This window comes from Rattus norvegicus, chromosome 7, assembly GCF_036323735.1.
Source record: "Rattus norvegicus strain BN/NHsdMcwi chromosome 7, GRCr8, whole genome shotgun sequence".
Taxonomy (NCBI): Eukaryota; Metazoa; Chordata; class Mammalia; order Rodentia; family Muridae; genus Rattus; species Rattus norvegicus.
Window position 1 is genome coordinate 69,359,436 of NC_086025.1, and position 16,912 is coordinate 69,376,347.

Consider the following 16,912-nt stretch of genomic DNA (forward strand, 5'->3'; position numbering starts at 1 on the left):
GTTGCAAATGTAATGTAGTTGCTTCCTGTCAGAGGAGGGGGCTGGCTCAATCTAGATCGTGTGTCCTGTTGGTTCTTTGAACTCTTTCCTGTGTTCAGTGTTGAGTACAGGAGGGGTAATTCCAGAGCAAGCATCCTGGGATCAGAAACTGTGCTAGTACCATCTACTTTCAAGTATATGGACCCACCACCTAAATTCCAGTACTGGGATGGCTGGAGTGGTTGCTTGCTCACAGAGAAGTTTCTTCTGTCTCCACCGTAGTTATCCACTGGTTATAGACCCAGAAGGAGAACAAGTGTGCAATCTTTGTTTTTATTCGATGTAAACAATGGATTCCCTTTGAGAAGGTAACCCAGAAGAGAGTACAGGCCCTTTTATTCTCTCTTCCCCTAATCCAGATTCTAATTCCTGATGTCTATTCCTACCTCTCCCCCAACCGGACAGTGAGTTATTATCTTCTAATTAGGAGTGTCTTCAGATGGATTTTGCACAGGCAAGAGTTTGTGACCCATGAAGTTGAAATATATAGATCTATGAATTTTCTGGGGGAGGATAGAATAAAGCAAACGAACAGAGCCTTGTAAGAAGACACGGTAGGAATTAGTTCAAAGGATTCATCTTTAATCGAAAATCATAAAAGGAGACCACATTTGTACTGAAGTCACAGAAATTATGAGGCTGAAAGGTCTTAGCAGAGGGCCAGCTTTAAGATCCTTCAAAGAGATGAAGATGTGTGATTATAGATCTTTCTGTTCGGAGCCTGCTAATTTGTCCCTCTGTTTGACCTGACCAGTCCCATGACCTTGGATCCTGCCTGGATTGTTTCAGCATCCAGGGATCTGGTCCTTGACAGCAGCAAACCTCCAGCTTGGGTTCCAAACCTGCTCACGCCCCGAGAGCTCACAGTCAGCCTGTGTTGACCAGATCTCACTCCATGATGCAGATCCCATAATGCATCCCTCATCCATAGCATAGAAAACACATATAACCCAACTCAACTAGATGGTGACCCCAGTACTGCAGAAAATCTCTATGGACATGCATGGACAGAGTATGTATTTGTGATACATGTTCATGCACATATATATTATATACATACAGAAATCTGAATAACTCAAGTTTAATAGATTTAATTATTTGATAGATTTTAAACATTTCCTTAATTCATTTCTTCCTTCTCTCTTCCCTTTCTAGTTAATTTTAAAAGATCAGGGTACAAACTGGACATAGTCATGTTTGAATATTCACATAATAAAACCTTGAGTTGGGGAACTGGCCTAGACACCACAAAGCTTTTCACTACACTAGCACAAAGCCCTTAGAGAGATTGTAGTTTTATGGTTGCTGCTTGACCTCCACCCTAACCCACCCACCCGTGGCCGAGACTCTCTCACCTCCTTACATACTCTGCCTCATTCCTTGTCATTCCCCTCTTCTAGTCCTCACTGTTCCCATCCGATTGCCTTCTAAGCCTTAGGAAAGTGGAGAGTTAATTCTCTTTATAGGGCCAGCATGTAACCTCAGATAAGCAACCCCTCCAGAACACAATCCCTACTGTAGCTGTTTGGAGCTTCTTCCTCATATCTAAGTCTTTAAAACTCACACGACACAACAGTCCTAACTGAGAATCAGCAATGCTGTATTCACTGTGTTAGGCAGTATTCATTACAAAAGAGAGCACAACATATCCAAGCCATGCCTTGCTTGCTAGCTTTCTGTTACTCTAACAAAATGCCAGAAATAATCAACTTATAAAGAGAAAAGGTTTATTTTGGCTCACAGTATGGGAGGTTCTCACCTCTAACTAGTTGATCTTATTGCTTTGGACCTGTAGCAAGGCAGGCCCATTCTGAAGGGAGCATGTGGTAGAGCTTAACTGCTCACCTCATGACCAGGAAGAAAGATAGGAAGGGGCCAAAATGCCACAACCTCCTTCAGGGGGTGTGCCCACCATGATCTCAGGACCCCCCAACAAGCTCCTCCTCAAAGAGATTGCACCAGTTTCCAACAACACCATTTTGGGACCAAGCTGTTAACCTGGGGAGCCCCGTGGGGGACATTTATCCAAACCATAGCAAACCAAACCTCACGAATTTGACAGTCTAGTGACAGAAACAGAGGCAGCCGACAAATTTCTGATTGGCTGAGATAACAGCTTATCTGCCTTTTCACCATGCTGTGTCTGTCCCTCTGTGTCACTCGACTTCTGGAGGGCCACTACCCTCCCTCCTGTCTCAGAAGAGCTGGCCCATTTTCTTCTCAGCAGTCCTTGAATTCATCTCTCCTCCGTGTTCTCACTCCTCATGCTTCTCAGTATTTATTACTCTGAAATACCTGATACTCTATTTTTACCCTTGAAACAGCCTGCGCTGTACAGAAAACCACCAAAGAAATACTGAGTGTGTTTGGTAGAATCTTCAAGCATCGTTTTGGCAGTTTCCTCAAGAACCATTTTGTACTTTTATCCTTTTGAAACTTGTGTGTAACCTCAAATGATCAGGATGGGAGCCAATAGATTGATATCCTTGGATCTAGATTACACATTCCTCCAAATGGTTTCTCAGAAATTGTGTCAGTTTTTTTGTTTTAAGGGATTTTATTTGGATTGTCTTCTAGGTACTTTCTGTTGCTCTGGAAAAATCCCACACATCTAGGTTTACTTTCTGTAACTCATTTTAGCCTAGCTAAGAAGTGTAAAGAAACATTGCTCCCATTCTGTGCCAGTAAGGAAGAGAGTTTTGGACTCTGGGAATCTTTACAAAACACCCTATAGATCTCATCTTGTTATGGTTATCCTCTGGGAGGCCAGGACAAGGTGGCCCTAGTGGTACTAGTGGTTTTTCCTTTCCTTTTCAAATGAGTATTAGCCTTCCTTTGGAAAGCATTTGATTCCTCTTTTTAACGAATACAAAAGGTCATTACACAAAACAGTACTGAAGAGAGTCTACGAGCGTGTGGACAGTTCTGTCCCACTGCTGCTCTTCAAGGCATCAATATCTGACACTGCTTGAGGTGTTGACCCAAGCTGAGTGAGTTTCCGAAGAACTGGGAAATCCATCTGGGCAGACAGGCAGGCACTATCAGCAGGGGAGAGATCTGAGTCCGGGGTGTCCTGGGGGTGTGCGTTGGGGGTGTGGGGGTGTGTGTGGGAGTGTGAGAGCCAGAGCACGTGGCTCTTTGGTAAGAGAGGCATTTCCACTGTGGAAGGCATTCGTTAAGAGATGCGTGTGTGCAAGGCCCTGGGTTCAGTCCCCAGCTCCGAAAAAAAAGAACCAAAAAAAAAAAAAAAAAAAAAAAAAAGAGAGATGTGTGTGTAAGGGCTATCCCAGGCACATTACCACTGCCCTTGGATGCAGAGAGAGGCTTTATTTTGCCTTCAAGTATCACAGTTGTATAGTCTCATCTGGGATCATAACTGGAACTTTTCTAGAACCTTAAAGTACTTAGAATTGTTATTCCCGATAAGACCTACATCTCTAATACGTTCTTGCTGGGTATGGTGGTACGTGTATCTGAGCACTCAGGTGAGTCTCTTTTCATATTCATGTCTATATTTGTATTATATACATGTATCATATGCATGTGTGTATACATGTATGTAGGTATGTGTCCAAAAGTGAAGGTGCCCTCAGAGGTCGGAAGAGGTCAGGTCATCTGGAGTTGGCATCATAGGCAGCTATGAGACCCCTGCCATGGGTGCTGGGAACTGAGCTCAGGCTCTCTGCAAGAGCACCACACACCCTGAACCACCTCTCTAGCTCCACTTAGGATTTTTTCATGTGGGAGCAGGCTCAAGTGGGTGGGAGGGTGGTACTGGTGCTGAGATAGCCCTGGGGACTAAGTAAAGCAAGTCTGTCAGGGAGAGATCAGTAGTGGAAATCATGAAGTACAAGGGGCCTCGAATTTTAATAATGTTAATGTGCATCTACATGAGACAGGTTCACGCTGGTGCTCTTGGATCCGTGGGTGGGAGAGAGCTTAGGGACAGAGACATTAGCATTTCAAGACCCCTCTAGAGCTGCTGTCTTTTACTGTCCACAGGAGAAAGGCCAAAGGTACCAAAGTGTTTGCCTGTCCAGAACAGCTGGCACTAGCCAAAAATGAAAGCAGAGGTTGACGGTGACTAATTAAAATGGCAGGTCAAAGTTCAGGTACACATACACAAACATGGGGACAGAGAGCGAGTGAGAGAGAGAGAGAGAGAGAGAGAGAGAGAGAGAGAGAGAGAGAGAGAGAGCTGGCTAGTGAGGCCACCACACACAGTCAGTCATTAGCAAGCAGTAGCCACCATAGTTTTAGACTGGTTTCTGTCTACAGCAAGGTGCAAAGACTTCCTGCTTCTCAAGTTGTATTTTGGCAAGTGACTAGATGAAGTCCAAAAGAAACAAGAAGAGATTTGAAAGAAAAAGTAGAAAGTCCCATTTGGCTTGAAATACACAATTTGCATAGTTACAAAAGGCCTCCTAAGGAAAAAGATCTGCGATTTGGTGGCTCCCGAGCTCAAAAATGAGTGAAGTATGACACGGTATCAAAGAAAAAGGCCGTGAAACCTTAAACCATGCTGGCGAAGCATAGTGTCCAGGTAAACTGAGTGACCGTCCCACAGCAGCAGCAGCAGCAGCAGCTCAGGCTTTTATTATCAGATTTTAAAGGTAGACAAAATGAGGCATCTGCCTGTAATCTCAGCACTTAGATGCTGAGGTAGGAGGCAACCTTAGCTCCTGAGGGTGAGTCCAGCTTGGGCTATATAGTTAGTCTCAGGCTAGCTTTTGAATAGAGAGTGAGACCCTGACCTACACACACACACACACACACACACACCCTAAAAACAACAACAACAACACAGAAAAAACAAGGAGGAGGACTGAATAGACTGAAAGCTGTCCTAGCATGAGTTCAAAGCCTCAGGACACACATGACTGTAACCCCAGTGGCAGAGACAAGATGGTCCCTGTAGCCTAGCTGTGGGCTCAGTAAGAAACTCTGTCTCAAAGGCTTAAAGTCAAGGGTGGTAGAGCAGGACACCGGATGTCCTTCTCCGGCCTTTGCATGTGCATGTACAGACACATATACACCAAAGTCTCTACCCCCACCCACACGTGGGGGTGTGGTGGGGGTGGGAGCATGAATCTTGAGAAAGATAAATAGGTCACAGAAGAACTATGTCACCAGATATGTGGTCAAAGAACTGGTTGTGCTTGACTGAAGGAGAAAAGACCGGGCTGAAATGAACTGTTGCTGCACAAAGGATCTTGTGATGAAAGAGATGGATTTATAGTTATCCCGAGGGCAAGCTGAGAGTTGGACTTGAGCTTAATGAAAAGCAGCCATTTAAAGAATCAAACCTGCATGACGACATAGTACTCCTACACCCAGAAGCAGTCACTGCTGAATGCGTCCCAGGGAGGTTAGAGTGGCTTTGTTAGGAATTCTAAGAGAGTAGGCCTTGTAGGGGCACTGGGGAGGTAGAACAGCAGAGGCAGTGCCTGGGTCAGATGGCCTACCAAGTCGAATGTTTCTGTCCAGTGTCGCTTTCTGTCCCTTCCACTGTTTGTCCCATGTCTCCAACTTCTCTGCCATTTGGACATTTTCTCCCTTTAAAGATGTTTGTTTGTTTGTTTGTTTGTTTGTTTGTTTGTTTGAGATGGGGGTCTCACTAGGTAATCCCAGCTGTCCTGGAATTCACTATGTAGACCAGGCTGGCCTCAACCCACAGAGCCTGCCTCCTTAGATTGGGGATTAAAGGTTGGCAACTCCATGATGGGTCCTTTCTATTCCTAAGGGAATAATCACCGTCTGACCCTTTCATTCGCTCTCAGAATAGAAGGTAACACTTTTCACCTGTTTAGTATTTTGGTCTTGGGCCAGTGAGATGGTTCAGCAAGTAAAAGCACTTGGTACCAAGCCTAATAATCTGAGTTTAATACCCAGGACAGACATGACAGAAGGACAGAACTGACTGATTCTCCCAAGTTCTCTTTTGACTTCACAAGAGTGCCAAGGCATGTACACACACACACACACACACACACACACACACACACACACACACACACACTAAGCAAATGTAAAAGAAAATAATAATAAACAGGACCTTGATTTCCCCTGAGACCCACCATCATCCTCTCTCCTCCCTCACTTTTGGTTCTTAGATTAGATTTATGACACCCAGGAAAGGTCATGTACCATTTGCCTGGCTTACAAGTGCCTCATACATTGATTATTTCCGGGAAAGTGAAGTGACCCAAACTGACCAGTATTAATTAGTTCAAAGATCAAAGATCTGTACCATAACTGTTAGGGAAAAGTTGGGGACTTTTTTTTTTCTCGGTAAGCTGTAGTAGATAGAAGCCAGTGTTGAAAGAAAAAGAAGTCAGCCCATTAAGGAGGATATGGGGAATGGAGAAAGACTATTCCGACGACATGCCCCCAATAAACCCCACCCATCCTGATATGCCCCGCCCACCCCAGTAAACACTGCTCACCTTGACTTAGATCTCTGTCTCTTGAAGCCAATGTGTCCTTTCGGTTTTAAACTCACCCAGTCCTTGCTTCTTGGCCTGTCGAGATTTGACTCCTGCACACCTCTCCAGCACAGTTTCTTTCCACAGCCCTCTGGTCTCTTTCTGTGGAGCTGCTGCACAGGTGACTGCAGGGCCCAGAGTCTGGCCTTCTGGGTCTGCTTCTGAAGACTGACACATCTCCCAACACGCTTTCAGGAAACATTTCACTCCTAAATGCCTTAGCCCCACTCCTAAATGCTCGAGCTGGCCTTGCTCACCCCCCTGTCCTGTCTGCAGTGTGTCCATCTCTTTCCTCTTAGGATTTGGATCCCAGGAGTCATGTAAGTCACACTCACTAACCCCTCCTAAACTACTTAAACACTCAGATCCCACATCTCAGCTCCCGCCATCTTGTTAGAGACTCAGAGGGACACGAGCCCGAGTGATGGCGTTGTCTTGGGAAGAATTCACATCATGGAGAAGAGGAGAAGACCATCATCATTCTTGGGTCAGGGCACATTCTGTTACTGGGATGAGATGCTGGAGACAAAACTTGTAGAAGAGGTTCTTTGATTCTGGTTTTCATTGCTTTGAACCTATGATAAGACAACATGTTTTAGAGGGGACAAACCATTCCCCTTATGGCCAGGGAACAAGAATGAAGAGAGACTATTGCCCCTTCAAAGGGATACTCTCACATGACCCAAAGACCCCAAAATTTCCCTCAGAGTTCTATCATGTTCCTACAGCACTCAGCATGGGCAACCCTTTAACACGAGTCTTCAGGAAACACCAAGTTTCTAACTGCTTCAGCTCCTAGTCACGTGTGCCCACTGTAGCGTCTTCTGAGACATCTTATTGAGAATAGATGTCTAAATCCACACAGAGCAAATGGGGCCAAAGGGTCTCTCTTGCTCTGTTCCTCAGTTCCTACCCAACAACCCTTATCCTTGGCACATGATAACAATCAGCGTTTTATGTCCCGGCCCAGAGCAAGTCTGTACATACCCAAGAACACAAGTATGTGTCCTCCCCACCCTGCTCTTCATACATAGGGCTGGCCTTTGCTCTTCTTTTTCTTCTCAGGAATAGCCCCTGGAAGCTGGGTATTACTGGCACATGCCTACAATCCCAGAATTTAGAAGAAGGAAGCAAAGGGAACAGAGGTTAAAGGTCATTTGTGACTACATAGTAAGTCTGAGGTCAGTCTAGGTTACATCAGATACTCTCTTCAAAAAAAAAAAAGGAACAATATTCTAGAGAATATTAATTCAATTAATATTACTTCAAAACTCTTTTGACTGGAGCCATTGTCTTGGAACCTGGACTCTGCAACCGGGCGCCTGATACCACCCCCATTGTGCACCTGTGGTCCCTTTTGGTTCCTGGTCCAAAATGGCAACCCTCAAGGACCATCAGTGTCTTAATGGAGGACTTGGCAGCTCAGCTTGCCCTTGTCGATGTCATGGAAGACGAGCAGAAGGGAGAGATGATGGATCTCCAGCCTGGCAGCCTCTTCCTTAGGACACCAGAAACTGTCTCCAGCAAAGACTACAGTGTGACTGCAAACTCCAAACTGATCATTGTCACACGGGGGCCGACAGCTGGAGGGAGAGAGCCGGCTCAACGGTTCAGCGAGACGTGAACATCTTCAAGTCCGTCGTTCCCAACTGTGAAGTGCAGTACGCACTGCAAGCCGCTCATTGTCTCACCCGCTGGATATCTTGACCTACGACCTATGTGGCTTTCCCCAAAACAGAGTTACCGGGAGTGATCACAATCTGGACTCAGCTGGGCGCTGTTACCTGATGGGAGAAAGGCTGCGCGTTCACCCGCTGAGCTGTCATGGATGGGTCCTAGGGGAGCATGGTGACTCATGTGTGGAGTGACGTGAATGTTGCCAGTGTCTCCCTGAGGAATCTGAACCCAGAACTGGGCACCACCGATGCAGATAAGGAGCAATGGAAGGAGGTTCACAAGCAGGTGGTTGACAGTACTACGAGGTGATCATTTTTGTTCATTTTATTTCATGTATGACTCTGTGCTCTCTCTCTCTCTCTCTCTAGAGAGAGAGCGCATCTTTCAGTATTTTCACTTTTGTCATTTTCTACTTTCATCTTGTTCTTTTCTATTATGTTTTCTGTGTGTATGTGTATGAGTGTGAGTGTGCATGTATGAGCGTGAGTGAATGTGTATATAAATGTGCTTCTGTGTATAGTGTGTGTGTATGTATACATAAATATGACTGTGTAAATTAGTGAGTGTGTGTATGAGTGTGTGAGTATGTATGTATATATATATGAGTGTGTGAATGTGTATATAAGTGTGTGAGTATTGTGTGTGCGACTGTTGTGTGTGTGTGTATATGTAAATGTGTATATGAGTGCAAGTGTGTTGTGCATGCATGTGAGCTCTCACCACAGTGCTCTGGTGGAGATCAGAGGACAACTTATGGAAGTTTTCTCCTTTCACCTTGTGGGTCCCTGGGCTGGGCTGCAGGAGCCTTTATCTGCTGGGTCATCACAACGGTCATTGCCATTTTGGGTGAAAATTATTTCAAAAACTGTTATGCACATCATGGCAGGTTTTTTTGTGTTTTTTTTTGTTGTTGTTGTTGTTTTTTACAAAAACAAGGTAAACACAACTTGACCCATTTTAAAAGACTCGATGTTAGCATCATCTATGTTCGGTTTATAAAAGGGCAAGATGGAGCCTGATTCTTTAAAGTGTTGTCAAGTCTGTAGAATTGAGTGTTTCTTACTCATAGGCTGTTCCTTCTGCAGGTGACAGACCGTAAGCTCACTGCCCAAGCTGCTAAGAAGTGCGGGAGAGCTGGGCTGTTTCCGGTGGGCAGAGTGAACCCATGACTACACACAGCCATAGCCTTAGGCTGGTCAGCTCTGTACAAGAACAGGTGGGAGAAGTTCAGCCCAAACCTCAGATGTGGTCCACAGCCTCCATGTAGAAATTTTGAGTGAAGAGATTTGCAACAGGAGGTGCCTTAGTTTGGGTTGTATTACTGTGAAGGGACACTAGACCACTGCAACTCTTATGAAGAAAAACATTTAATTGGGGTTGGCTTACAGTTTCAGAGGGTTAGTCCATTATCATCATGGTGGGAAGCACAGTAGCATGCAGGCAGGCATGGAGCTGGAAAAGGAGCTGAGAGTTTTACATCCTGATCCTCCGGCAATAGGAGACGGTGAACCACACTGGGCCTAGCCAGAACATGTACAAGACCCCAAAGCCCTCCTCAGCAATGACATACTGCCTCCCACAAAGCCACACCTACTCCCACAAAGCCACACCCACTCCAACAAAGCCACACCCACTCCAACAAAGCCACACCCACTCCAACAAGGCCACACCTGTTCCAACTAGGCCATGCCTAATAGTGCCATTCCCTATGGGTCAAGAATTCACTTGAGTCTATGGAGGTCATTCCTATTCAAATCACCCCCAGAGGGTTTTGTTTTGGTGTACAGAGACAGCCAATGGCGGCAGAACAATCAAAATTATGGGAAACTAGATATTCTGATGCTTAGAAGCTGTGGTGCAGAGACAGACTGCAGAAGTCACATGCCCAGATTCCTTCAGCAGTGGGGCTGGCAGTGTAAATGAGAGGAGAGTGTGGGGACCGGCAATGGGGCGTGGCAAGGGTCTGAGGACCTCCAAGAGCAAGCTGCAACCTTGCAACCATACAGGCCAACACACAGGCCGATTACAGTGCAGGTTGAAGTGATCCTGTGAGCTGCCTGACTGCCTTTTGCAAAGTGGCTCAGGCAGCCGGAGAACCTTTTGAAAGACACAGACAAGCCCGAAAGGAGAGGGCAGGGGAAGCTGATTGACAAAAACCAGACAGCTCCTAAGGTCCTCTAAAATCCCACTCACGGGTGGTAACCTGGGGGTTCCTGACGACGTTGGAGGGAAGCCCTGGCTCTTCCGGCCGCTTGCTTGTTTTGCTGGGTTCCGGGAGCGCCTGTGGAGCCGAGAGCCCCGTTTTTATCCTTGTTTATTAGCTTCTTCCCTAATATCAGATGTAACTTAAGCTGTCCCACAGAACCAAGAGTCTCAGGAAAATACTCTTAGAAGGCCCAGACGTGGCACACTCCTGGAGAATTACTATGCCCCTACTTATAGTTTTGATTTTCCCTTTTGTGCTAGGCTGTCAACTGTCACTTTTCACTGCTGTGGTGTGCTTGCTTCTGCTGGTCGCTCTTTGTAAAAGCTGCCGAGGGTCTTGGACACTAGGTCTGGAAGCTTGACTGGAACTTGGATTTTTGTTGGTTTGTTTGGTTGGTTTTGGTTTTGGTTTTGGTTTGGTTTGTTTTTGAGTAAATAGGTGAAGGGGGAAAGCTGACTTTCCAGAGCGTGTAAATTTTCTCAGTGCAGTTCTTATAAAAGTTAAGTGAATGATAACAGATGTCTAGTGTCACGTGACAGTTAGCCTATAATATTTTGAAAACTCGGTCTGACTGCTCAGCTGCTAACCTTGTTTACTTTTTTCTCTGGGCTCTAATCCAAGCCATGAATGACTTTCCCAAAGCATCCTTTGGTTCTGAGGAATCAAAACACAGTGGAGCCAGCTCAAGTACTGGGAAGGAGATTCATGTTGAGAGATCAAACGACCCAAGTAGAGAAAGTGTGTGAGCTCAGACAGCTTGTCCATCCTCTTCATTGTGTTTCATTTCCCTCTTAGAGGCTATTCTATATCTCTGCAAAGTGGTTTTTGATGTTGTTGTTTGTTTGATTATGAGACAAGGTCTAGTTGGACTTAAAACTCTCCCTATAGCTAAGATTAGCCTTGAACTTCTGATCCTCCTGACTCCACCTCCTTGGTGATGGAATTGCAAGTATATACCAGGATGCCTGGTTTATGCAGTGCTGCGTCTTCCTTCCCCCCCCCCCCCCCCGGAGCTGGGGACCGAACCCAGGGCCTTGAGCTTGCTAGGCAAGCGCTCTACCACAGAGCTAAATCCCCAACCCAGTGCTGCGTCTTCAACTCAAGGCTTTAACCCAAGGCTTCACACATACTTACTAGACAATAGTTTATCAACTGAGCTACCCTTAGACTTGGACTGCCACACTTCTGAGTAGGTCAACTCTTCCCACTCCACGTGGTCTTAGCCCAAATTCAACCCTTCATGACCTCATATCTTCAATTAGCATTCAGCCCTTGTGTATGAGAATATGCTTGCCCCAGTTTGGGCTGAGTGTCTTTCCCTGGGTAGATTAGCCTGCCAGGAGGACGAGCTGGGAAAGGCCCTATTCTTCAAGGAACATGTCAGCCTGCAGGCAGGCTGACCCAGAGAACTATTCGGCAGAGATGAAATGACGGACCATTTGACCAGTGTCATTTCAGAGCTGAGGGTGACATGTCAGATATTTTGTTCTTCACTCCTATGTCAGCCTTCGCCCATCATTTAAAGTCCCACTTGGCCATTAAAAGATATAGTGCAGAAGAACAAATTAATGAATTAGCAGATATGATGCTTGGCTTTTGATGGCTACTTTGTAATAGTAAAAGTAACTCAAGACAATGATGGATACAGTGCTCCAGAAACCTCATGTACTATAGTAAATGTACCATTTTCCTTACTATTCACAGGGCTTCCCACCTCTCGGTTTCTTGCTTTGAAAGAAATATGCCTAAACCAGTCGCTATTGTTTAATCAACTTCTGTTTGTGTACCTTAAGTTATTTTACTTTCATGCAAATGCACACAGACATACAGATTATGTATGATACCATGACTCAAAAGCACGGATTAATAATTGGATCGGGGGGCTGGGGATTTAGCTCAGTGGTAGAGCGCTTGCCTAGGAAGCCCAAGGCCCTGGGTTCGGTCCCCAGCTCCGAAAAAAAAGAACCAAAAAAAAAAATAATAATAATAATTGGATCGGGGATTTGCCCCGGAACTTCACCCGGACCTCTAACTCCGCAAGTCCTCTCTCATCAATTTCACTCACCTACATGCTCCACTCCTGGGCCAACTGGATCTGAAACCTCCATGCTCCTCAGCTTCCTCTAGGTCCTCCTCTCTTGGGTTTCATCACTGCTGTGCTAGAGATCTGGTGCCCATGTCTAGCTGCAGTGGTTACACCTCCAGGATTCCAACTTCCTGGGTCTTTAGCATCACCCGCCTTCCATTTATAAGTCTGCTCCAAGCTCTTTCCCAGCCTCCTTCTTCCCCTGTATCAGACTATTTTGTGGGGGGGGGGGGGGACACCGCTTCTACTCTGTTTCTTCCCTTTGGTTCAGTGTGAGGAGGAATTAATTTCTCATGGTGAATCTCAATCTTTCTGCTTCTCTTGCAACCCATCACACTACAGTGTGTCTCTTTAACTGCTCGCCGCTTACCTCAACAGAAACACTTTCTAATCTTCTAGCCTCTTTGCATAGAAATTGAATGTACCACAGACCCAAATGTAAAACACAAAGCCACAAACCTTTTAGAGAAAAATCAGAGAGCCTGGAATCGGGAGGGTTTGAGAGGGAATGTGAAACTGTGACTCTTATAAGAGAAAGAGGGATTCATTAGATGTCAGTGAAACGTTTAAGTTCTTCAGAAGACACAAGAGAAAACAAAAAGGCAAGCCACAGACTGAGGAAAATGCTGGAAAAATGCCTGATTAAGAATTATAATAATTCGGAATGTGTAAGGACTCTCACACTCAGGAATTGGAGAGATGGCTCAGTGGTTAGAACACTTGCTCTTTCAGAAGACCCAGCACCAACATGATGGCTTGCAAATGTCTATAGGCAACAGGTATGCATGAGGTACAAATGCATACATGAAGGCAAAGCACTCACAAACAAAAATTCAAAAATAATTTTTTTCTAAAGACTCTCCCAATCCAATAAGAACAAAACACCATCTTTTTAGAAAGCTAAAGGTTTGAGCAGTGACCGCTGCACGGAGCAGGTACAAAGGTCAAGCAGACAAAGAAATCCTCCGTGCACTTGGCAGAATGCACATGCAGTGGAACATGCACTAAAGCTATAAGGACGCACCACCGTGCAGGTGATGCTCCAGTTACAGGTATCATGCCAAACAAAACTGCAAGCCAACATTAATATTCTCAACCTGCCAGACACCATAGCTTAGCCCGACTCATCTTAAGCTTCTCAGGACACTTGTGTGAGACTATGGTTGGTTAAAACTGCCTAACACAAACTCATTTTATAATGAGGTACAGAACAGCTCATGTAATTTATCAGTCATCTGTATACAGAAGGCAGCAGCACAGTGTAGAATACTAACTGTGATCTCACAGCTGAGGCTCCTGGACCGTGAACAACTCTCATACTATATTCGCTAACCCAGAAGGTCCAAATTAAAAACTCAGAGTTCAATTTCCACCAACTAAGTATCAATGACCTAGTATCTACAGTCAAAAGCTAAACTTTTAAAAATGGTAATATTCAGTTCTGTGGAAAATACAAAGCAAGGAACCTATATATATCTTGGAGAATATACATATACATATACATACACACACATGTATGTGTGTATATATATATGGAGAGGGAGGGATAGAGAGAGATATTCATCCTGTGTGTGTGAGTGTGTGTGTGTGTGTGTGTTGGCACCTTTCTTATGACGTTCATTGTATGCCAGCAGCCCCACTCCATAGGACTCATTGATAGAAATGAAAATGTATGCCCACACAGAGACCAGCATACTAATTAAAATTGTTCCAAACTGGATATCTGTCAAATATGAAATGAGATGTGATGCAGGTATACAATGGAATGCTTCTCACCAGTCACGCAGAATGAGCTTCATATAACAGCTTGTTCTCAAAAGCACAGTGTTAAATGAAATAAGTCAAACACCAAAGCTGCGACTTGGCTACCAAGCAAAAAGTTTTCTGCTTGAATGCTATTTTCATGATGTTCTGAAACAGTCAACACTACAGAAACAGAATCAGTGAGTATGAGGACCGAGGCTAAGGGAAGGGCATGTCGGTGGATGCTGAGACTGCTGTATAGCTTGTTGGGTTGTGTTTTGCGGTCCCTCACGACTCATGGAACTGTAAGGCTCATATAAAATTGTTTAAAACAAAAATCTCCTATCCTAAAAAGCCAAGCCTCCCAACATGCCTCCTGCTCTATTCGGTGCTTGCTAGAATGTGAGGTCTCTATGGGAGGGAAGGTCTTCAGTCTGGTTTTCACTCTACTGACATTTACTCATTGTTTGTCATGAGCCGAGGCTGCTTTCATTTCCAGAAATTCAAGATGATCAGGACAGTTCTCTCTGCACTCAATATACAGTCTAAGAGCTCATTAGAACCCAATCCCATTTCTTTCTAGAACCTTTTTTTATTAATTAATCTATTTATTCACTTTACATCCCAATCAAGGCCCTTCCCTCCTGTCCTCCCAATCCACCTCCACCAATCCCTGTCCCCACAACTCCCTCCCTTTCTCCTCAAAGACGGAGAAGCCTCCCTTGGGTACCAGCTGGACCTGGGACATCAATTTGCAGCAGAACTAAACGCATCTTCTCCCACTGAGGCCCAACTAGTTAGGGGAAGGGAATCCAATGGCAGGCAACAGAGTCAGAGACAGCCCCTGCTTCAAATGTTAGAGTACCCAAGCTGCACATCTGCTACAAATATGTAGGGAGCCTAAGTCCAGCCCCTGTATGGTATTTGGTTGGTGCTTCGGGTTCTGTGAGCCCCCATGGACACAAGTGAGTTGACTGTGCATGTCTTCTTGTGGTTGACTTGACCTCTCTGGCTCACTCATTCCTATGCCCCACTCCTCCACAAGAGTCCCTGAGCTCCTCCTGATGTTTGACTGTGGGTCTCTGCATTTGTTTCCATCCACTGCCAGATGAAGCCTCTCAGAAGTCAGTTATGCATAGCAGAATTCATTAATCATGTCTCCCATTGGATGGATCTCGAGTTGGGCCAGTCATCAGTTGGTTCTTCCCTCGTCTTTGTAGAACCTTTAAGGAGAAGTCCATTTAGACTTGAGGCTGATCTTTTGCCTTCTGTTTGGTTCTCAGTTTGCTGAAGTTCAAGCGTCCCTTCCATCTGGTGGAATTCTTTTCGGTGGGCTGCCAAATACCTCCTACTAGTTCAATGGCAGCTGTTCAGTCCTTCCTGTACGTAGTCTCCTCCTAATATCAAACTGCTCATTCCATCCTCCTTAGCCTTCTTCCTCACCTTCATTCTGGAGGCCTTGCTCTGGCTCACGTTTGGCTTCCCATAGGCTTGTGTGCAGGCTACTCTTGGGTATTCCGGCTTCTAGCATCTAACAGGGTCCTAATTTTAGTCCTTTTCTGTTTTTACCACATTTCTCCCTAGGAGGTGAAAACCAACCCCTTTTCCTATTGATTTCTATGCATTTTTCTTGTTGGTTTTTTGTTTGTTTGTTTGTTTTATTTTGTTTTTTGTTTTGTTCTTTTTTTGTTTTTTGTTTTTTTTGTTTTTGTTTTTGTTTTTGTTTTTTGAGAAAATCTCTTCCTTGTAGTCCAGGATGCCCTTGAACTGACTGCATAGCCCAAGGCTAGCCTTGAATTCGTCATCCTCTTGCCTTAGTGTCCCCAGTGCTGAGAATACAGACCATGGTCACCATGTCCAGCTGGAACTTCGCTTTTAAGGCGACTTCTTAGAAGTCTCACAAATACTTATTTGCATTGGAATTTAATCAGAAAGTCACAAGTGCACTGGGATACTTAGACCCTTATGTCACATAGCACAATGGTTTGACTCTCTCCCAAATCTTTTTTTTTTTCTTTTTTCTTTTTTTCGGAGCTGGGGACCAAACCCAGGGCCTTGCGCTTGCTAGGCAAGCGCTCTACCACTGAGCTAAATCCCCAACCCCTCTCTCAAATCTTATGTTGAAAATGTAACCCCCAATGTAGAACTGTGGCGAGGTAACGCTTAGGGACTAGGCTCTGCCTTCACGAATGAGTTAACTGTGTCACTACGGGAGGGAGGAGCTCTTGTCCTTGTGGAGTTTTGATACAAGAGCGATTCAGCATCTTCTCTTGCTCAGTCCCTTCCGCCAAGGGGTGACGCAGCTACAAGTCCATCACCAGATGCTGGCCCTCTTAACCTTGTACTTTACAGGCTCCAAAGCTGTGGGAAATGTGTTTATTTTCTAAGTAACCCAGACCCAGGTGCAGAAAAGAGACTAAGATGGGTAGAAATGCATCCAGCTAAAAATAGAAGTTCCAGTGGATGGAGACTTGCAAGACCATAGTTCTGTAAACCTCATGGTAAAAACTGATCTGAACAAGCATCAAGTGAGAAAGTTTGCTGAGGAGCTGAGGATTTGCATGGCCTTAAAGTGTTTCCCCTCACCCTGCTTCTGGGAATAGCATAGAGGAAAACAGAAACTGCACAGTGGAGACACCAGACAACTTCCTGATTGGATAATCAAGATTAACATAG

The 16,912-nt window shown here is 45.1% G+C and overlaps 1 pseudogene; it reads left to right on the plus strand.

The window, feature by feature from the left end:
- Nucleotides 1-3,496: 3,496 nt before the first annotated feature.
- Ldha-ps28 (lactate dehydrogenase A, pseudogene 28) lies at nt 3,497-8,764 on the plus strand (annotated as a pseudogene).
- Nucleotides 8,765-16,912: the final 8,148 nt, after the last annotated feature.